This window comes from Triticum dicoccoides, chromosome 3A (assembly GCF_002162155.2).
Source record: "Triticum dicoccoides isolate Atlit2015 ecotype Zavitan chromosome 3A, WEW_v2.0, whole genome shotgun sequence".
In the NCBI taxonomy this organism is placed as follows: Eukaryota; Viridiplantae; Streptophyta; class Magnoliopsida; order Poales; family Poaceae; genus Triticum; species Triticum dicoccoides.
In genome coordinates, this window is record NC_041384.1 from 9,166,280 (window position 1) to 9,177,291 (window position 11,012).

Genomic DNA, 11,012 nt, shown 5'->3' on the forward strand with positions numbered 1-11,012 from the left:
CAGAAAATCGAGCACGGCCGCCGTTACATCACTGCCTAGAACCTCCCAATGTCGTTGGAAGAAACCAGCGGTAAAACCATCCACTCCTGGCGCTTTTGACGGCGCCATCTGGAAAAGAGCTTTGCATACCTCCTCCGCCGTGAATTCCTTCTCAAGTAAATCATTCATAGCGTCATTAACACGTGGCGGAACAAATTGCAACAAATCTGACATGTCATTGTATCCCTGCGACTGATAAAGGTTCTGATAGAAATCCATCACCTCAGCCTCCACCTCATCAGGATCATCACAGACCGAGCCATCTGCTCTCTGTAGGGAGACAATTCTATTGCTTCGACTACGCTGCGCTGCCTGAGATTGATAATATTTTGTGTTCCGGTCTCCTTTGCGCAGCCAGTTAACTCTGGACCTTTGTTTCATCCAAACCTCCTCTTGCCGTAAAGTCTCGTGCAGTTGGGCGGCCACCCTTAGCTCTTTAGTGTTCGGCCCCCTCCCAATGGAGGCTGCTCGTAGCCGTTCCAACTGCTTCTGGAGTTTCTTCACCTTTTTTTCAATGTTTCCAAACTCACGGGCACCCCAGGACCCGAGTCCACTCTGGACAGCTGTGAGTGCATGCACCACACCCTCCAAACCTTCACGGCCAGACTCTGATTGCCATATTTCTTGCACAAGAGAATCGTAATCATTATGAGTCTGCCAAACATTTTCGTAACAAAACGGTTGTGGACCACGCCGCTCCCCTCGCGCTTGTCCTTTTCTCTACTCAGCAAGAACGTAACAATGGCCAGATGCTGTTGAACTAATGTGCTTGACACATGAAAACGCATACAAGGATAAAAAACTTGCATTAGCAAGAGCACGATCAAGTCTAGCTTTTACATTTGCACTTCCATGCTGCTTATTATCCCATGTAAAGGGAACACCTCTCCATCCAAGATCTTGGAAAAAGCAAAAATCAACTACTTCACGAAAAGAACGCATTTGCCACTCCGGCCTCACATGCTCGCTGAAATGCTCGGTTGCATACATAGTCTCGTTGAAGTCGCCCATGCATAGCCATCCTTGATGCGGAACGCCATGCAACGTACGCATAAACTCCCAGCTATGATGTCTATTTTCAGTTCGGGGTTCACCGTAAAAACCTGTGAAGCGCCAAGGTTCAGTCTGATCATATCCCTTGACCAACACATCTATGTGAGCCTTACTATAATTTTTGAGTTCAACATGCACACTATCATTCCAGTACAGCCCAATGCCTCCACTTAGACCATTGCTATCCACAGCAAAACAACCAGAAAAACCAAGTAAGTTCTTAAGACTCTCAACCCGCTTCCCTTGAATTTTTGTTTCCATTACGAACAGAAGGGAGGGACCTTCCTGCTTCACCACTTTGCGAAGCTCCCGAACTGTCTCCGGGTTCCCAAGCCCGTGACAGTTCCAACTCAAACAATTCGTTGGGACGGGCAGGGCTGCATTGCAGCCTCTGCCGAATTCTCTGGCGTTGGTTTTTTCTTCTTCGGTATCCGATCAAATTCCTCCTCAGTCCCATCCTCTTCCCCACCCCTCTGTTCCTCATGGCGCCCCGGCTCCGGGTTCTGTAACCCCTCACCCGAGGCAGTCAACAGAAGTGGAGGTGTGCTGTCGACACGGCGATAAACCTGTTTTGGTGCCTCCTTTCTCTTGTTCAGATTGGCGTTCTTTTTCCTAGGAGAGTTCACCTCCTTACCACTTGCCGGAACGTTGTTGGAGTTCTTTGACTCCCTATGACTGCCCGGCTCAGCATGATATTCCTTTCCGGCCGAGTCACCAGATGCAGTCTTCGTTCGCTCCTCAGCCCTCAAACTCGGACCAAATGGGAGCTTGCCATTGGCATCCCGTTGACCAGGAGTAGGACAGAACGGGTCAGCATGACCCAATCGGCCGCAAGAGAAGCAAAAGTGAGGAACATTCTCATACTGGATATCATATGCATCTTGCTGCTTCCTTTTCGCCGAATCAATCACAATCCACCTTCTAAGAGGCTTGTTTACATCAATGGGAACCCTAGCGCGCAGAAAACCACCCATGTGATCGAACTGCGCCGAGGACGCCTGTGGATCAATCTGTTTAGCTATCATCCTTCCCCATGAGTCATCCCGGAGGTTGTAGGGCAAGTTCAAAACCCTTGCCCATAGATGGAGCCTGTCAAAACGAACCTCGTCCGGCCTCATACAATCCTTAAACTCGGACAAAATCACTGCATTCTTAGTGATATGCCATGGGGATCCTGCCCACACACGATCACGATCTCTCTGGGATTCAAAATCAGCCACAAACATGTTCTCCCCCATAGATCTGAACTGAAGCCCCCGGGGATTCCCCCACGCCGGACGGAGTGCATTAGCAATGGTGTTGATATGCAGCAGATTTCGGTGAAGAACCTTCCCCGCTAATAGCCACTTCTCTGGCGCATCCTCCTCGCGATCATCGATGACCAACGGAGTAGCTTCTTCCTCGGTAATACCCAACTTTCCTAGGGCCTCTTCCAGCCGAGCCCTAGCCGTGCGCGGCGATTCTGATCCGCCCGCACCCTTGCCCCGATCAGATGAGGCCATCTTCCAGGGGTCCCGGTGCGCACCGCCGATCAGACGTCAACGAGTGCCTCTTGTTTCCCCCGAACCCTAGTCGCCGCCGCCAGGGAAGTTTTTTAGGGTTTCGTGGAAAAAATGTTTATTTCTAATGACCGAGCCACCTGTGAACTGTTTGGCACGATTTTTGTATTCTGAATGTATTATCTGGAACTAGTGTTTTGTTCTCTTGTTTTAGGTAGCAGATTGGGGGTGTTATTATACATACTACTGATGCATTAACTAATCGTTAAAAATCTAACAAGTAGACTCTCAAGTCTTAACCCAGCAAGTACTATCTAGTTCACAAAAGCTTCTGGTAATCTGATGACCTATGCTATCAATTAAACTCCGAATGATACATCATGTAAAGTGCCAATAACATACAGTTTAGTTTAACGATATGGAACAAGTTTTTGGAAATAACAATAACAATAACACCCTCAGTTTAATATGATGGCCTTTTGCATGTCTAGATGGTTATTGAGGGAGATAACAATAACACCCTCTGGGTTATTTTTGCCGGATTAGAACTGTCCAGAAATAGTGGATTCTTGAAGCTTTCCCTGCTGCTCTTTCGAATTGTTGGATGGCTTAAAAAAGGAAGAACCTTTGCTTTCATACTTTAGAAGTAATCAGGAATGCTTTCAGACGTTCAAAAAGGCAAGATGTGCTCTGAATTTAATTATAAGACCAAGTTCAAGCTTTGATCATAAATTTCTTCAATGTTTCTTGAATAGTTAGTGTTAAACGTAGCATTGTAGAGATAGACTAGGGATAGATGTTTAAATGGTTTCGGTGGATATAACCAAATCCTTCCTCTCTCTTATCCCTTCTTCTCCAAGCAATGTAATCTTAACAAACTCTTGTATGCGCTGTTATCTAGGGAGGTGCGCCCCTGCCATATAAACATGCAACGCGTCCCTCCAACGAGGCAAGACGCTTTCCGCCTATCGCACAGTTAGAACATCGAAATCTGAATGATTTTTTCAATAATAATATAATGTTGTTAGATTGATTGTTCAAAGATTGAACCGGGGCAGGTAAAATATGTATTGAATATTTTAGACTGAGGGAGTTCGGCCAAACTTTTAGGTGACAGAGACCTTGCTGAACAAAAGTTATCTCTAGCAGCACAAAACGCCATGGAAATCTGTAGTGTTTGCAGGAAATAATCCTCTTTAGGAAAAGCAAAAAATGAAACCTGTAAGAGCAGCTGCATCTCAGTCATTTTTGGAAAAGAAAAAGAAAAGGCAAAAACAAAGCAGCAGCATACATACGTTGCTTTATGCTTTGGCAAAGAGGAAAGGGGGGAAGCCAGAAACAAAGCAGCAGCTGCATCAATATGGAGGAGGTATCAAGCAAGGAATCATGCACTCTTTATTCGCAAGCAGAGAGGAGGAGCCAGTTTCATTGCTCTGCAGCTTCTGAGGGCAAAGCTTCGCACTCATGCATTAGCTGTTTAACAATTCAGGAAGCAGATAGGAGTAGCTCAAAATTTTCAATCCAAGTTTTTGCTATCTCAGGCTTCTCATCTGCTGTCTGCTGTTGAGGTATGCATGTACTGGCTAGCCACTAACAAACATTTGCATTTGCTGCCCTGCTTTCTTCATGCCCTCTAAACTAATTATTCAACCAAAAGAAAGATTGCGTATATATATGTAGTTGAGTACTGGACTACTGGTACTGGTTAACAGTGTGAAGCCCAAACTTAACATGTGGTGCTTGGTAATTGTTGTGCTTGTGTTTGCAGGTGGTGCCAAGATCTATGAACCGATGGGTTAGATTGATCGGATTTGCAGCTGTTCTTGGACAGAGGAATTCATCTTGAGAGGTTCTCGTCATTTGAAGATTTATTAAGTTCCGCTGCTGCTTTTCTCTCTTGGTCTTGGGCGGAGGAATTCATCATGAGTACTACTCATCAGTTGATGATTGGTTAAGTTCGCTGCTACTTTTCTTTCTTGGTCGTTCACAGATCATGAGTTCTATTCGATCCACGGTATGACGGTAAACACCCTTGTGCATTTTACGTTCAAAAAGTATTGCATTCACGTGTGGTTTTAGTTTAGCTGGGAGCTAGTAATTCTCTTGAACATTTCATCATGGTTGTGTCTACCATTAATTGTTCTTTCATCGAACCCAAAAAATGCATGCATAATGTATCTGCTAGCTAGCAAGAGCGCTATGTATACAGGGTATGTTTCCTCACAGATCATTGGACGGCAAGGTAGGGAGGGTAATTTTTCAACCATGCACGGATATAGTACTCCCTCCGTTTATTTTTAGTCTGCGTATAAGATTTGGTTAAAGTCAAACCATGTTAACTTTGACTAAGTTTATAGAAAAATATATCAAGATTCACAATATGAAATCAATATTGTTAGATGCATCATGAAATTAATTTTCGTAACATACAAATTTAGTGTTTTAGATGTTGATATTGTTTTCTACAAAGTTGGTCAAACTTTACAAAGTTTGACTTTGACCAAATCTTATCTGCAGACTAAAAAGAAATGGAGGGAGTACTATGCACGCATCCAACGTCTGTCATTGCTTTCAGATTCGTGCGATGACTTTTAGTTATAGGCAAAATTTGCCTTGTTTACAAGCCTACGAATTTAGGCCCCTGAACTAATTTTAAAAGTAATTACACTGGCAGTCACACAAATTGGCACGACACTTCTTCTTCGGTACAACCCCCCAGAAACACATTAACGGACGAGATCTGTCCACACCCCTTCATAATAAAGGGTAAGATGGTCTTTCTAGAAAATACGTCGGAGATCTGGCCTGTTCTGAGTCCGCCTTGGGCCAGCCCATTAGTGATTGTGTACTGTCGCACGCACGGATCGAAAATCCAAAAAAACAGTGCTATTATTAGGTATAGAACACAAGACCTCCAGGGTCGTGAAATTTCTACTAGCCACCAGAACCATCACGAGTTGGTGATAATTGTGTGGCGCAGTAATTTATCACCTAGAATTGACGTACTGTAGGTGTTTTTTTTATGAGGAATACTGTAGAAGATCAAAACTGGTATACAACCGGACCGGACATTCTAGCTAAAGCGTCTTTTATAGCTAAAATAACTAATGTGTTTTTTCAACTTTTGGATTTTTTCAAAAATATGAAATTCTTTTGGAAACGTGATTTTTTTTTCAAATTTCTGAACCTTTTTTTGAAAAATACTTTGATATTGTGAATATTTTCCAAATCTTGAGAACAGTTTTTCAGAATTGTAAAAAAAATTCTGAAACTGTAGACATTTTTTAAAAAGACGAATAATTTATCAAATTTGTAAACATTTTCTTGAAAACATGACAAATTTTCAATTTTCGAACATTAAAAAAATGCAAACACTTTTTCAAATTGGCAAGCATTATTGGAAAACAAACCACAAACATTTTTTTCAAATTGGAAAAAAAGTGTTCAAGTTAGTACAATTTTCATACACACTTTGAAATTCCAAAACTGTTGACAAATTTCTGGAAATTGTTAGGAAAAAATAAAAAAGTTTATGTTGAGTGATAATGACGGGAATTACAAATACACTCATCTAACTGGTATATTTTAGGCTATGGATAAATGATCCCAGCGTCTTGTAAGAGCCTGGCATGGACATATGAGGCATCCATGTCAGGTTTGAACGACTTCCAATATCATTTACATGTTGCGACACGTCTGACCATTTATCACCCTATTTTCACGGAGAAAACTCTAGAAAATGCAAAACTTCTCAAAGATCTAAACAACTTGGCATTGTGTCTTGATTGGTCATAAAAGTTGGTGGGAAATATCGGAGGTTATTTGACGGATGTCGAAAAGCAACAAGCTTTCAAACGGACCCTTCTAGCCTATCCGAACACCCTCCATTGAACATAGTCTATTTTTGGACATCCTTAAAATGAATACCACTTTTGAAAGATGGTAGGCATGCCTGGTTTGGATGATTTTCGACACCATATGCTAGTAGTGACACATCCGGTCATTTATCGGCCTTCTTAACCAAGAAAACTTCAAAAAATGCAAAATTAGGCGAAACCCCAAATAATTTGGCATGGTGCCTTGAATTGGTCATACAAGGCCATGAAAAATGGAGCAATTTAAGGGCAAGTCGGCATGTCCATTTTAGGCATCCATGCCTAGTTTGAACGACTTCCGACACTGTATGCACGTTTTGACACGTTTTGCCATTAATAGGACTTTTTCACTGAGAAACTCCAAAAAAGACAAAACTTGGCAAAAACCCACACCATTTGGCATGGTGCCTTGAATACAAGGCCATGAAAAAATGGGTTCATTTACGGGATCTCGAGAAATGAGTTGCTCCCAAATAGATCCTTCTGGCCTATTCGAACACTCTTCATTGAACATGATATTTCTTTGGAAATATCAAGACTGCCCCAACTTTTGCAAGCAAGTGGGCATGCCCATGTAAGGCAACCATACCTAGTTTGAATTATTTCCGACACTGTATGCATGTTGCGACATGTTCTGTCATTAATTGTCATTTTTTCACCGAGAAAACTCCAGTAAATGCACAACTTGTCGAAAACCCAAAAAACTTTTTATGATGCCTTGAATTGTTCATACGAGGCCCTTAAAATTTCAAGGATGTCGAAAAATAACATGCTCTTAGACGGAGCCTTCTGGCCCCAGAACATACTTTGTCCAACGTAGTCTATTTTTGTTCATCCTTGAAATGATCCCAACTATTGCCACCAGGTGTGCATGCCCCTCATAGGCATCCATGCCATGTTTGAACAATTTCTGACACCGTATGCAAGTTGCGACACGTCCAACCTTTTTTTGCATTTTCTTACTGAGAAAACTCTAGAAAAATGCAAAACTTGTCGAACACCATGGAAGATTTGAACTACTTCCGACACCATATGCAAGTTACGACACGTCTAGCCATTTATCGATCTTTTTTGACTGAGAAAACTTAAAAAAATGCAAAACTTGTCGAAAACCCATGCAACTTGGATTGGTGCCTTTAGTTTGTCATACAAGGCCATGGAAAAAATATTAGAGGCATGGATGCCTACCATGGGCATACCACCTACTTGCAAATGTTTAGGTCATTTCAAAAATGTCCAAAAAATACATCATGTTCAACATAGCATGCCCAAGTAGTCATCCATGCCAGGTTTGAAGGAAAAAAGTATTTAAAATCATAATTTATATAGATACTTAAAACTGTCATTTTAAGTTTCTAACATAACTAGTAAATACAAAATGATAGAATTCAAAACAACAAATGTTTTTTAAAAACATTTAATAAATATATAAACAAAAAAGAATTAAAATCATGATTTGAATTAGTTACTTTAAACTGTAACTTTGGTATTTCAAGTTTTGTACAGGTTTAAAAAAAGTTTAAAAAGGAAAAAAAGATAAATTAACAAAAAATGAGAAAAAAATAGAATAGAAAATAAAATCGTAGGCCTTGCCCAACTAAGTGACGACATTGCTCCTGTTAAGCGACTATTGAAATTTGTTCGGAAATAAAAAAAATTCTCATTTTTAAAAAAATTCACAAATCCAAAAAATGTTCAGGCAAATTTAGAACAATTTTTTGATATCATATATTTAGTCTCATTTCTGAAAAATGTTTTGAAATTTATTTTTTGTCCGTGCTCTGAGAAAATGTTTGTTTTCACAAATTTGTTCGTGCTTTTAAAAAAAATATTTGAATTTTGACATTTTGAAAAAAAGTTAAAGACACAAACATTTTATGAAATTACCTTACAATTTTCAAAAATGCAAATAATTTTTAATTTATGAATAAAATATGGACGTAACGAACCTTTTGAAATTTTGGGCAACATTTTGAAAGCATGACCATTTTTTGAACAAGAAAGAAGAAATGTAACAGGAAAAGGAAATTAAATAAATAAAAAGAAATTATGGAAAAATGACCAGTTCGCAAAGTGTTCGTAAAATCTTTTTAAAATTCCCAGTCGGTCGCTTACTTAATGAGCCTAGCTGTACATTACCAACCAAAGGCATGCTGTCGCAGTGGTTGTGGGCGCACTTAATCTTTTGAGTGGTCGTGGGTTCGATTCCCAGCTTGTGCGATCGTTTTTCGCCATTTTTCATCCGCATGGCACCGCAAGTGGGCCGGCCCAATTAAGCTCCCCGGTGTATAAGTTACTACAAAGATAGATACAAATTGCGAAATGCCTATAATACCCTTTATACGTATTGCGAGGGGGGTTGTACCGAAGCGGGACTCTTGGCACGAATGTGCACGTTGGTCACGACTGTTAAAAAGTGCTTGCTGACTTAGAACTTGGTGAAATGATCACCCGAGCTCACAAGCAACCCTTTATACGTATTACCAGATGGCTGGGTGGCGTGCTCACGTGTCCCGTTCTCTTGCAAGAAAAAAAACACCATATAGTATCCGGCACTAGGTTTCGAAATTGTGCGGCCCAGTTATTCCTCTCCCGTCCTTGTCTCAATTCGTCGTCGCCGCAGCTGCAGGTGGGACGGGATGAACTATAGCACGATGTCATGTGTCATGATGCTGGACCTGTCTTGGCACCATGGCTAGCATGCTTTCCCCAGCCTTCACCAAAGCGTGCCACCGTATCCGTGCGGGTGCTCGCCAAACTTACGCCTATATACTCCCTCCGTATGATAAGACATTTTTCCAGTTCAATTTGAACTGCAAACACGTCTTGTATTATGGTTCAGAGCTAGTAGTTGAGTACTGCCGTTCTGGTACTGGTTAACAGTGCTGATGCACAAATTTTAACATTTTTTTTAACATGTTGTGCTTGTTCTTGTCTTTGTAGGTGGTGCTGAGATCCTGAACCTATGGGTTAATTAGACTGATGGAATTTGAAGAGCAGATTTTCTGTCTTGGTCTTCCAAGGAGGAATTCATCCTGAGTAGTTCTTAAACGAGGAATTCATCATGTGTCCCAATCAGATGAAGATTGGATTGTGCGCTCTTTAGTTAGTTAGAGAAGAGGAAGAGGAGGGGTTACCTTGTTGCCGCTGTCTGAAGCTTCTCAGTTCAAAGTCTCGTACTCCTGCATTTCTGGTCCGGTTTAGGGGTGGCCTAGCTAGCAGCTAGCGGTCATAGTTGAAGAACAAGATCAGAGTACTTCGGAATTTTCAATATACATACTTGTGTTTTGGCAAGCTGCTGTTATCTGCCGTCACGGTACGCACTTTCTAGCTAGCATCTGTTGCCTTGTTTTCTTCCGTACCCTCTAACTATATTTCTGCCAAAAATTCGCATGTAACTAAGCAGCACTGCTGGGTTAGTCAACAGCGGCGAAGCACAAATGGCTGTAATATGTTGTGATTGTTATTGTGGATGCAGGGGGGTAGGCGAGACATCTTCCGACCAATGGGTTAGACTGGTTGAATTTGATCGAGTCCTCATCGGTTGACACTGATTGATTAAATTTCTAACTGATTTTCTCCATTGGTCATCAGCAGAGGAATTCGTCATGAATGGTCCTATTCCGTCGGTAATACTATTTGTGCATATTATGTTCACAAGTTAAACAGCTAGGAATAATTCTGTTGAGCCTGTCATGGTTGTGTATGGCATTTTTTTTACATAATCCTGAATCGTGCATGATATAGAGCTATTAGAGTGTTATATGTTGTTTTCTTCCTGATTGGAGCTACTAGAGCGTTATAACCGACCACCAAGGACCAACGTACCCCGCCAACAATTAGTGTCATAAATGGAAGCAAAGCTGACAAAAGTAAGTTCTAACTCCATGTATGCTGCTCAAGAAGATATACAACCAGAAGGTGCAAGAAATAAAGCTGACAAAATTAAGTCATAAATAGAAGCAAAGCTTCCTATTAAGCAACTCAACATAAAATGAAGGTCTGGTTAAATAGATCACAAGTTAACTGAATTCAATCATTGAACCAAAGAGAGTTAATCTCTGAGCTTGTGTTACTTAACTGCCCTACGTTGCAACTATCCTGCAACTACCAAATATTTCTGGAATGTAAAAGCACCATTTCTTGATAGTATCTTGTGTGTAGATGCACCAACCATTGCTTCTTAGTTTCTTGCGAACTGGAGTCTTCTCACTCATGGTAGAAAGTGATTCAGCTCAACTACTGGCTTAGCCACAAACAGAACACAAATGATAAATAGAAAGCTCAAAGTGCACAAATGGGAGTATCTAATAGTGCACCAAAAAGCTCCGGAAGATAGAAGCTTCATTTAATCAAGCGTATTGAATGTTGAGCTACTGCTGGTTCTTCTAAATCATGAGAAGTAGAGTATTCGTTGGGAAATTGCACGGGGTCAGGAGGTAGTCGTCCTACCTCATTAGAAGCCCCTTCCGTTCAGCATTGCCGCAGGACAGATCCACCATGCAAACCTGAAATCCGCCGTGATTCATGCATACACTATATTAAA

The 11,012-nt window shown here is 41.2% G+C and overlaps 1 long non-coding RNA gene across 1 annotated transcript; it reads left to right on the plus strand.

The window, feature by feature from the left end:
- The first annotated feature begins 4,006 nt into the window (after positions 1–4,006).
- LOC119270912 lies at positions 4,007–10,142 on the plus strand. The gene is made up of 4 exons (XR_005134363.1): positions 4,007–4,159; positions 4,360–4,605; positions 9,410–9,782; positions 9,945–10,142. It is a non-coding gene; the product is annotated as an uncharacterized LOC119270912 (long non-coding RNA).
- Positions 10,143–11,012: the final 870 nt, after the last annotated feature.